Raw genomic sequence first — 12,249 nt, 5'->3', positions numbered from 1 at the left:
GTGAGGCTCCTTCGTCCCTCTGAGCCACTAAATAGAGATTTTAGGAATGGAGTGAAATTGAATCTTAAATTTAAAGATTTGGTGATTAATTGGAGGTTCAGGGGAAGTCTTGTTTTTGTTCCTTCAGACACACTGTGTTCATTGAACCAAGAGGAAAATAATATTTTCAACAAAGCCAAAAAAGCAAGTTTGATTACGAAACTGGAAGCCTTAAGGAAATATATATTTTTTTTCTTTTTGGTATTTGAATTTCAGATTCTCGTCAAATGTGAGTCGTAGTCAGTCTGCTTAGTAGTAAATCAGAATGTCACCACTTGACCTTGGCAGAGTTACCTGGTAATGAGGATGAAAGGTGTATGGAACAATTTGTGTCTGAGTCACCAAGTTTTCCTTCAACAGGACAAATGTGTCATCTGTTTTGTCACAGCTGGTCTTGAGCAATAGAAGCTGCAGTGGCCATAGAGAGGAATGGGAAGGACACCAGCCTGCAGGTCAGAAGGTGACATGCATGCATAAGTGTACTTCTGTAAATGCACAGACGCTCTGAAAGAATCCACAAGAAACTGTAACAGAGGCTGCTGCTGCGGTAGGTCCTGAAGTGGGAACCTGGTGAGTCAGGGTGGGGAAAAAATATTTTGTGTGTGTATACCCTTTCTTAAATTTAAAAATTTTATATATATGCATATCTATATACCCCTTTAAGAAAATGAATAATAGTGTCCAAAGACAGAGTGAGGAAGAATACATATGAATGTGTGTGTTTGACTCTTCATTAAATTAGGTGGATCATTTTCTCCCTCCAGACCTTAGAAGCCTCTTTTCTAAACTGAAGTGGGCTAGAGTTTAGATGGTTAGATAGCATCACAGATTCAATGGACATGAACTTGGCTCTGGGAGATAGTGAGGGACAGGGAGGCCTGGCATGCTGCAGTCCATGGGGTCACAAAGAGTTGGGTTAGGGTTAGTGACACACCTTAGTGACAGAACAATAAAAAGAGTTTAGACTAGAGACATAGCTAATATTTGTTAAATCAGGGACTCCACAATTATAGAAAATAAACATCTTCATCTGATTCTGACAGTGGAGAGAGATAACATATGTAGTTAATAATAGCAATATGAATCAAAAGCCATATCTTGCTAACCATGAAGTTCAAAATTCAGTGGTTATATACTGAGCAGCTGCTCTGAGAAGGAGCACTCAGGAAGTAAGAGGGGAAGGGAGAAATTGCTTCTTATTGGGTGGACGCTGTGGGGGACTAGAGGGCAAAATATCTAGTAGCCCAAAGGGCAGTACAAAACAGCATGTTCATGGGCATAATGGCCTAAGACCATGGTCACCTAACTGCAATTATGACTTCACAAGAGCCTCTGTCTGTCCTTTCTTTATCTAGGAGCAAACTATGGTGTGTCTGCCTTTGACCAGCCCAGTTGATGGTGTCTTATAGGTTTCCTGTAACTGGGCTCTATACTCATCCCTCAGGGTCTTTGCTTGCCCACGCTTCAGACATCTCCTAGCTTTATTCTCGCCCACTCTAATTCCATTACAGCTTTCACCAGTGAAGACTCAGCTCACGTCTCTGGCCCTGCACTTTCTTTAGCTGGTTTTTGAATGGCAGAAGTGATTTCACCCTTAGTCATGTAAGACTGAATGTCTGCCACCTAACTTGGGCCAGAGCATGTGGAAAAGAGCCTAAGCTTCAAAGCCCGTCAGGGCAGACTTACATTCACATTTTAAAGGTGTCCTCACTTGGCCATAGAAATATGACTCAGCTGCTTAAAATCTCCATGCCTGCTGCTTCATTTGTAATGTAATCCCTTAGTTATGCACCATGAATCTGGAAAGATCCGTTAACACAGGCTCTTCTGGATAAAAGCACCCTTATTTGAACACGTGGAGAATCTAGAGCACAAGCCTCAACCTTGGCACTAGAAACTTTTTGAACCAGATCATTCTTCGCTGTGGAGGGCTGTTGTATGTTGTAGGATTTTTAGCAGCATCCCTAGCCTGTACCCACTAGATGCTGGTAGCAGTGCCCCAAATCCATATGTGACAACCAATAAGCAACTAGACATTGCCAAATGTAGTGTCTCTGGGGGTGGACATTTAGTAATCACCACAAGTTGAACACTACTGATTCAGAGGATTATCTTCCTATCAAGTTTCATTTTGGTTTGTACAGAGTCAGACTAGGGTGGGTGTCTGAACAATACTGTCTTTTTCTGACGTTCCCTTCTTTGTGTCTTCAATCCAGCTTCATTAGGCAGCTCTCTAGGGCAGTGGGGACTTGGTTGCCTCAAGAGTTCACTTAAGGCTTTCAGAATTCAGGGAGAGCCTTGACAAGGCAAACAAACTTGGTCTTGCTGATATTGACCAACTCTTAGGTAAAGCTTCCACATGTTTTTACTGTAACCAAGTTTCTATCTTGGTGAAGCTCAGCAGGAAAGCAGGGAATAAGGACAGACAGAAAATTCCAAGAGTCATCTCTCCTCTTTCTTTCATTCTTTCTTTCTAGGATTCAGAATACAGTGCTTCCTGCCAACCAGCTGCCATCTCTCTCCCCACTCAATCAGACTGGTGACCAACAGCATCCACATCAAAATCTATAGGCTGTGACTTAGATTTTGGACTCTGCTTGGATTGATTATAGTCATCAGGTCTTGAAGTCAGTCTGAGGAATTTGTACTCTCAATGGGATGATTGAGAGAGGAGAACATTTCTATGGTGGGAGGGTAACAGTGTTAAGTGCATCAAAGTCATTGTGGGCGATGGGAACCAAGGAACCCTTCTAGACGAGTTGATCAAGATGGCACTCATGATGTTCTAAGATGATGCTCCAGTGAGAAAAGAGGGTAGGAACCAGACGATAGGCTAGAGAAAGTGTTTAAAATGAAAGGAGATATGAGGAGAATGGGGGCAGTGGCTTAGACTCATCTTTATCAAGAAGAAGGTAGGTGCCCACAACATAGATTGGTTTCTTTTAATTAATTTATTTTAATAGGAGGATAATTACTTTACAATATTGTGATGGTTTCTTGCCATACATCAACATGAATCAGCCACAGGTATACATTTGTCCCCCCGCCGATCCTGAACCCCCCTCCCACCTCTCTCCCCATCTTACCCCTCTAGGTTGTCCCAGAGCACCAGCTTTGGGTGCCCTGCTTCATGCATCAAACTCGCACTGGTCATCTGTTTTACATGTGGTAATGTATACATTTCATTGCTATTCTCTCAATGTTTTTAAGACAGAGGATACCTGAGACTCTGACAGTGGAGGGTAAGAAGCCAGAAGAACAAAAGAAATTAGATGTTGTAGAAAGGAGACACCAACCAGGGGAGCAAAATTTCAGAGAAGAAACATGCATCCCCTGGAGACCTGTGGAAAGAATTAGAGGGAATCCCCTTATAATTTACTGTTTTCAATTAAGAGGCTAAAATGCCCTTCATAAAATACACATGAAAAGGTAAAGTATTAGACTGTTATCAGCTGGGAACACTCTAATTTAAACCAGCTTTAGAAATCTGTGGGTAATACACTAATGATTAAATATTTATTAAACATTTATCATTCACATGCCCTAAGGATTTGGACTTCTGCCAGTTCTCTGGAAAGGCAAACTTATTTCAAAATGTTTACACTATATTACATAGAAAACTTTGACTATTAATCTGGACTTAACATCTTGTAACTTCTTGTCATCTTCAGCCAAACTGGTCACTGTTATCTCTCATAACAAAAAAGGTGTGTGCCCAGTTTAGTGGGCTAATGTTGACTGAGTGCCTGCAATTCACAAGTACTGTGTTTCAGACCTGGCTTGGTGGCTGTTGGGAAGAAGGTGGAGTAGCAGGGTGGGGAGCTGAGCCAGGACGCCTGGAGGGCCAGAGCTGTGATGACTCCTCCAGACTCACAGCTAGAATCTCAGGCCCTTGAAACAAGGAGGTTTTACAGCACAGTATATACAAAATATTTTATTATTGGTAGAGTACTAGATATCAGTAATGAAGAAATATCCTCTGTCCTTAGGAAAGGGGATCAAAAGAAAGAAACCCTTCTCTTTGGCCTGCCAGTGTTTTCACTGTGTCAGAGATAAAGCAGGGGAGTCCTTTGACTAATTTTTTTATTGGAGTCTGAGTTTCAATCTGTGGCCCATAAACAAATAACTTAATGTCCTCAGCTTAGATGCCTCATCAGTTTAAAATAGACCAATAATATCTTCTTGCCTGCAGACAGTTGGCTGCGCTGGATGCTATTTTAAAGCCCACTTGAGCTCTAAGAGTTCTATTTCTATGATAAAGCCACTCAGATGCATAGAAAATATAGTGTGTTTATTGCCCCTTTTCAAAAAGTCCATTTTTCTCTTGAACACAGTTAGGGACAATTTACTGTGCTTTTTAGTTCTGGTAATTTAGGAAGGGTTTCCATGGTTTCTGTGGTCTCCTGGTCAGTTTTTCTGTGCATCAGCTTGACGATAGATTATCTGAGGCCAACATTGTCAGCTCTTTGGATGAATGTCTCCCAGGCATGTATTCCCCCAAGGGGCAGTAAAAATTGGCTTGGAGGGTGATGTAATCTTAGATAATATGTTGGTTTGTAGGCCACCAAAGGGCTGCAATACATAATCAGATATAAGGCATATCTATGGTATTAAAATTTGATGGTGATGAAATCCAGGAGAATTAGGAAAAAAAAATATAAAAATACTTGGAAAGTGAAAGTGTTAGTCGCTCAGTTGTGTCCGACTCTTTACAACCCCATGGACTGTAGCCCGCCAGGCTCCTCTGTCCATGGAACTCTCCAGGCAAGAATACTGGAGTGGGTAGCCATTCCCTTCTCTGGGGAATCTTTCCAACCCAGTGATCGAACCCAGGTCTCCCACATTGTGGCAGATTCTTTACCATCTGAGCCACCAGGAAAGCCAAAAATACTTGGAGGGGGAGCAATAATAATAATAAATTTTAAAAGTGTTGAGAAATACTGCCCTGGGCAAAGAGTCCTGAGGGAGGGTAGGGTTATAAGATCTGTTGGGTTAGGATCCCATCACATACAACACATTTTTTATTTTTTTAAAAGTTTTTGAAGTCTGTATTTAAAGTCTATCTTCCCCCTTTCTTTCTAATCTCCTACAGGACAAATTTTGCAATGGTTTAAATTTAGACATTTTCAAATTTACTTTACATAAAGACTTTTCTTGTGACAAAAGCCACATCTTGAAAAACGACTGTCTCTTTTGAGGTCGGACTGTTCTGTCTGGCAGTCTAGCAGAGAGGCTGTGCAGGAGGCAGAGGAAGGAGAGTTGCTGAGTAAGAGAAAGACACATGTTTCGATCCCAGATTTGCTTTGGGTTAGCCTTGCAATTAGGGGAAAGCCCAGGAAAGCCCTGGAAGCCCAGTTTCCTCATCTGTTTAAAAAAAAAAAAAAGGCTGCTAATGCTTCCTGCTGCAGCATTCTTGAAGGTTTTGAGACAACTGATGGGTGGTTTGGTGCTGGCCGTTTCTGAGTTAGGCAGTAAGGCAAGGGGCAGAAGAAGACAGTAACTGGCAAGAAGAGGACATGATGCCCAGTTTACCTATTTTGTGAAACTTCACAAACATCCTGTTTGAGTTCTTTCTGCTGCTGTTATAAAAAAAAAATTTTTCTTCCACACAGCATGTGGCCCCTGCCCAATTTAAATAAACTCAAAAGGACTATTAGTAACTTTCAGAGTTAAGATTTGGGCTTTGCATCAATCAAGAGACATCAGGACAGTCAGAGATACCAGCAAGGAACAGCGTTTCTCTTGGTCTATAAAATCACGGTGATTTATCCTTTTAATGAAAAAAAAAAAAAAGGGGGGTGGGGAGCTTGCTGAGGCACAACAGCTGTGGTTTTATGAGGGGAAAGTAATCCAGAATTCCTTTTGGGGGGTCTGTTGCCACAAGGGGTCAGTTCTGGATTATTGGTGTAGGCTGGCATCATCCTACAGCGACACAAACTTGACTGTACATCCAATAGCTTGAAATAACTTGCAGTTGTTTTAGGCGAGGAAAGCTCAAGCAGTACCAGACTTGACTAGCTCCGTTTAAGTAAGGGCTTCAGTATTATTGATCTGAGGTCGACTTGAATGTCTGGAGCGGGAACAGGAGAAGGCTAACACCATTATTTTTAAGCTTGCACTGGTTTCTGGTTGCCCACTTAGCACATGTGAGCAGTTTAACTGTCGCCATGAATCAAGGGCTTCCCCCACTCCCAAGGTTATAAATAGAGATGGATAAATATTTTGGATCCATCAGCCTCCAAGTATTCTTCAGATGTTTTGGGTTCAACCAAACAGAATACATTGTGCTGAGCACATTCTCCCTTGATTTTTTGAGGATTGTGTATAATTTATGGGAAATGGAATCCATATGTTTCTGCTTCATTTACACTTAAATCATCAAAAGATTGTGTTGTAAAGCTGTGTGATGTCCAAGATAGCTTTTGAGCTTGATTTTTTAAAAAATAAGCTGCTTCAGAGTTTTTGTTCCTTTAAAAGTTAGAGAGGGAGAAGAGAAAGAGAGATACCTAGGAAGGCCTATTTAGCCAAGATTAAATAAATTTGAACACCAGGAAGTTCAATTTAAGCTGAAACTACAAACCGAAGAATTTCAAGTGGGTCCAGAACTGGGGAAAATACAAAGGTTCCTCTTCTCTCACTTTCCAAAGCGTCTCCAACGAATGCAGAAAAGCAGCTGGCCACTCAGCAGCCGCGCTAAGGGAAGGGAGGGCTGTGACTGCACTGTCAGTGACCCAGCTAACTCATGTGCCCACTGCCCCAAGAGCTGTTGTTCTCGGGCCTCCTGAGAGCAGTCCCTCCCGTCCAGATAAAGAACTCTTTGCCCTATTTTAGCATGGAAATATCTGCTCTCCTGGTGTTTTCCCGGGGTTGTCCTGTCCCACGCCAGCATTTCCTGTTTGTTCTTCTGCCATCTGGCTCAAATAGCTGGCCACTGGACTGAATACTGTGTGTGCACTTGGGGTGGTGTTTACTTATTGGGCTAAATGAGAAATATCTCATTTAGCTCACAATAGGGCCAAGAAGGCATGCAGTTTGTATAAAGTACAAAATATGTTAACTAGGGACCTGCAAGTTTGTAAGAAGCCAAATGTAAGACTAAGTTTTCTTTCCCCATCTCAATATTTAGTCACTGTCATAGCAGCTGTTTAGTTATTTTAGGTATGCTTTATCATCTACGTATGGTCTCTTTTGAACGGTTTTGGGAGAAAAGCATCCAAATTAGAACTATCTTATGTGATAGTATAATTGAAATATCTTTAAATCTCTGTTGAGGACACATCTGCTCATCTCTAGAGCATTATCTAGTGTTAGAATATGGAACTTCATTATCCAGTGAGGTCTTTAGACTGTGTGGTCTGAAGTTATTTCAACAGAATTAGTAGTCCTGTGAATTACCTGTATATCCCAATTCAGTTATCTGGGGGTGAAGGATAGGATTTTGGAATCTAGAAGATTAGAATTTTCTCGCTAATTCCTAGCCCTAAGGAATATTTAATAAAATGTTTCTTAAGGTCATCATCCAGTGATAACTGCTGTTAACATTTTTGTATATGTTCTTTAAGCACATGTATGTGGACATGTGTGCATACACACATACACAGAGTTTAATGAGATCATATTTATTCTGCTTTGTAGTTTCTCTTTTTCATTTAGAAACATATTATGGACTTCTTCCTAAGTTAGTAAACTGTTTGACCTTATGAGTTTTTAATATTTACAGAATTAGAAAATAATTTCTTAGAATTGTACCATGATTAGCCTAATATCTCAGAGTATTTTTAAATGTAGGGTTTTAAAAAATATTTTAGAGACATTTTTTAAATGTTGACCTTAGTTTTTAGCAATGGTTTCTATATCTTAAGACACATTAGAAAATAATTATCTTCTATCTCTTGCATTTTTGTTATATTTCACACCAATACATCCTTTGAGAACCATGGAGAATATCCATTTCCTTTTAGAAGAGGTCAAGGTCTCCTATTTTTAAACATTCTAGAAAAGATCAATAGAATAATCAGTATTTTTTTTTCTTCTTTAGGAAAAAAGAAGTGTTTCTCCATTCCATTGCCAAGAATGGCTTAAATCAATCTGCATCCCTTTTTGTGATGCTTAGTCCACTGGTAAAACTCCCAGAGTCAACTTCAAAGAAAGCTGAGGTCCATACCTATTTTGCCATCCGTTTCTGAGTTTCTTCTCCCCTTGTTTTGGAGTTTCCAATCTGTTACTACAGAACTCAGTCCTGTTCGTTTTGTTGACAGGTTGCCAGGATACATCCAGGCGACAAAGGCAGGGGTTCCTGCTCCTGGCAGCCAGCCTCACCTCCTAAAAGAACTCCTGCAAGAGGGGATGTGAATTCTGGAGCTCCCAGCTGTTCTACTCCTGTTTCCACCAGCTACCCCACCAAGGGATTCAGCAAGCCATGACAAAAGCCGAAATAGAAAAATAAAGAACGAGTATTACAAGGTGAGGCTCCCAGAAGGTGTGTTCTTTCTCTGTTGTCTGGTAGCTAATCAGTCTCAAGTCTTATCTTTCAACTAGCAATAATGACCTTAATCTCTTCCACTTCCTTCTCACCACTATGTAGGGATACTTGCTTGCTATAGAAAAGGAATCCAAAGAAAAGTAATCCATTCTTGAGTTAAAAAAATAACCCTCAAGTACTATTAAACAAATGAACAAATACGGTTTTACTTCACTGGATGATTTTGGCAATAATGTGAACTATGAATTAAATGTTTTAATTACTAAAAGAATCAAATTCCACTTAAGGGGTCGATATTTAAAATTTTCTTCAAAGAAAAGTCGATAAAATACATTTTTAACATTTATCAGAATTATATAGCCCAGAAAGTTTCCTCACAGGCCTTCCAGTCAATCCCCCTTCCATAGGCAACCACACTTCTCATTTCTATTACTATGAGAATAATTTGGCTGTTCATGAGTTCTATATGAGTAGAATCATTCAGTGTATATTCTTGTATCTGACTTCATTGGCTCAGAAGAATGTTTCTGAGACGGTTCCTGTTGCTATGTATATAAGCAGTTCAATTCCTTGTATAGATGAGTATTATAGCATTATAGAATTATTATACAGCTGTTTATCGATTTTCTTATTAATTGATATTTGGTTTGTTTCCAGGTTGGGGCTCCTATAACTAAAGCTGCTCTAAACATTCTCGCACAAGTCTTTTGGTGGACATGTGTTTTCATTTATCTTGGGTTCAAACCTAGGACTAAAATTGATGGATGATAGGGTAGATGTATGCTTAACTTTATAAGGAATATGAAATGATATGGCACTGTGGTTATAATTTATATTTCCTTCATGACTAAAAATTAGTTAAGCATTTTTTACACGAGCTTGTTAGAGACTTGTATCTCTCTTTTGTTAACTATCTATTCATATTTCTTGTCCCGTTTAAATGTTTCTTCTTTTTATATCATCTTCATTGATATATAATTCACATACAATAAAATACACTCATTTTAAGTACACAGTTTAATGAGTTTTGAAGAGTGATTTTATCCATTTTATCACCAATGATACAATATAAGAACATGTCCATTAACCTTTGTAGTTCATTCTCTGCCCACCCAGCCACTAAGTAATCACTGATCTACTTTCTGTCACCTACAGATTAGCATTACCTGTTTAGAATTTTATATAAATGAAATAATTCATACATTCTCTTTTGCATATGATCTTTTATTTGGCATAATATTTTTGAAAGAGATCTATGTCATTGTATGTGATTTGTTTATTTGTATTGTGGAGTAATATTCTGTTATATGAATGCATCATAGATGATTTATCCATTCACCTGTTAACCTGTGTTTATGTCATTTGTAATTATTTAGGAATAGAATGTCCATGTTATCAGCTAGATATAGATTTGACTTTATGAGAAACTGCCCAAAGGTTCTACAGAATGGTTGTAATATTTCATACTCCTATCAGGCATATATGAGAGTTTCTGTTTTTTTCACATCCTAACACTTGGTATTGACAATTTAAAGTTTTTTAGCCATTCTAATAACAGGAAAATGCAAATTAATTTTTTTAGTTTAATTTACTATTATTTGTAGCTTCCCTGTTGGCTCAGACAGTAAAGTGTCTGCCTGCAATGTGGGAGACCAGGGTTCCATCCCTGGGTTGGGAAGATCTCCTAGAGAAGGAAATGGCAACCCACTCCAGTACGCTTGCCTGGAGAATCCCACGGATGGAGGAGCCTGGTAGGCTACAGTCCATGGGGTCACAAAGAGTCGGACACGACTGAGCGACTTCACTTTCTTTCACTATTATTTCATGAGCTTATTGATATTTTATACATTTTCTTGTTGTTGTGAATAGTCTATTCAAAGCTCTTGCCTGTCTTGGGCAACCCATGTTGGGTTGCTTGCCAGATATGTGTCAAATACATGCATTGCAAAAAATTCTTCCCAGTCTGTGGCTTATCTTTTAGTTTTCTTAATGATATTTTTTAAAGGATAGATGTTTCTAATTTACATGAAGTACAATTTTAAATTCTTTTATGTTTAGTGCCATTTGGTTTCTTTGTCTAAGAAATCTTTGCAAATATTGAGATCATAAAGTATTTTCCTATACTTTCTTCTAGAAGCTTTATAGTTTTAGTTTTTATATGTAGTTCTGTGATTCACCTTGAGTTAGTTTCTGCGTTTGGTGACAGTAGATGGTTGATACTAATTTTTCTGCCACATGAATCCAGTTGTTCCACCATTATTTGTTTAAAAGATTTTCCTCTCTTTATTGAATTATCTTGGCATCTTTGTCAATATGAATTGACCACATATGTGAATCGACCATTTATTTCTAGACTCTATTCCATTACATCAATCTAAACAAAACTTGATAGGATTATAGTTGCACTGATGTCTTTATTGGCATCATTAATTTTTAATAAGCCAGTTATCTTGGCTTGTGTGTATGAAAAGTGTTCATCGCTCAGTCGCGTCCAACTTCAAAACAGATATACACGTTGAGTGCTTCCATGACTGTTTGCCAGTGGAACCATGCATAAGAGTTTAAATCAGATTGGGCATTCTGTCTCTTATGTTTTCCAAATCTCCTCCTAGACAGTAATCTGATCTTAAGCTATTCTGTGGTAAGCAAAAACCAAAAATATATGGTTATAAATTTAATCAAGAATGATAATCCCAGTAAAAGGGATGCATTTTTCAAACCCATTTGTACAAAATGTGGCTTGAACTTAATTTTCATTCATTCATTCATTCAATAATTTATTGTCTACTGTTTTTCAGACACTGGTCTAAACAAGGAAAGAGGGGAGAAAAATATTTGTTCATAATTTCTACAAGGAAACAATACTTATAATCTCTACTCTCTTGCCTATTTAACAGCGTATACCTCACAATTATAGAGAAAAAAACCTATGCCTGATAAAATAAACATTGGATAGAATGTTTTTACGCATTCCTATGAATTTACAGAAAATTATCAGCACTCAGAAGTTTACTAAAGAAAAATACTTCCTCAGGCTTTTCAAGTTTGCTATCCCTGTCATAAAACATCCATTTCTTTTAAGCCCGAGAATGTAAACTATCCCTTCTATCCATTTGAATTTTCCAACCTGTTTTGGAAGTTGAATCTTATATATTATTTCTAAGAGAAATTTGTTCAGAAACTGGACTTTAATATGACCATTTCTTCTCTGGATTTATATAATTTAAATGAATATTATTTTATTCTAATATTATTATTTTAAAAAATTTCCCCAAACTCCCTGGTGAATAAAACATTTTTAGGCATTTTGCAGTTCAAGAGATAAGTCGTAAGTGGTGAAGAATGTGAGCAATTCCAGAGCACCCTTCCTGAGGCAGCAGAGGAGATTCCTGTGGAGTCTTAAAGCCGTAGACAAACTTTTTCTAAATTACAGCATACAAGTACAGCAGAATGCACACACAGTGTTGGGGGCAACAGGAAGGGAAATGTAAAGGAGGCACATTGTTAGCAGGTTAAAAGTGACAACAACGCAAATAGAATGTCCAGAGTCAGTGCAGCCAAACATTTATTTCAGAGAATTCTAAAAGGAGGCCTATGGAGTTCTCGCAAACAAAACTTGTTAGGATTGTGGTTGCACCGAGTGCTATTTTGTACATTCACATTGATGAATAATTGGATGTTTCACTGTTAAAATGGAGTGTTCTCGTTTGTGTGCTCTAATTCAGAGG

General features: G+C 38.5%; 2 protein-coding genes across 2 annotated transcripts in view; both read left to right on the top strand.

Moving 5' to 3' along the window:
* Positions 1–465: 465 nt before the first annotated feature.
* The window catches only part of LOC139029563 (ZNF474-ZNF475 readthrough), a 65,713-nt gene continuing 53,929 nt past the window's right edge, over positions 466–12,249 (top strand). The window contains exons 1-2 of the mRNA NM_001105012.3: positions 466–609; positions 8,298–8,502. The gene's annotated coding sequence lies outside the window, so the exon portion shown is untranslated. The remainder of the gene's footprint in view (positions 610–8,297; positions 8,503–12,249) is intronic.
* The window catches only part of LOC139029562 (zinc finger protein 474), a 39,136-nt gene continuing 27,352 nt past the window's right edge, over positions 466–12,249 (top strand). The window contains exons 1-3 of the mRNA NM_001435318.1: positions 466–586; positions 2,517–2,951; positions 8,298–8,502. The gene's annotated coding sequence lies outside the window, so the exon portion shown is untranslated. The remainder of the gene's footprint in view (positions 587–2,516; positions 2,952–8,297; positions 8,503–12,249) is intronic.

Source organism: Bos taurus, chromosome 7, assembly GCF_002263795.3.
Source record: "Bos taurus isolate L1 Dominette 01449 registration number 42190680 breed Hereford chromosome 7, ARS-UCD2.0, whole genome shotgun sequence".
NCBI classification, from domain to species: Eukaryota; Metazoa; Chordata; class Mammalia; order Artiodactyla; family Bovidae; genus Bos; species Bos taurus.
The sequence above is the reverse complement of the archived record's forward strand: the minus strand, read 5'-3'. Positions and strand labels throughout refer to the sequence as shown.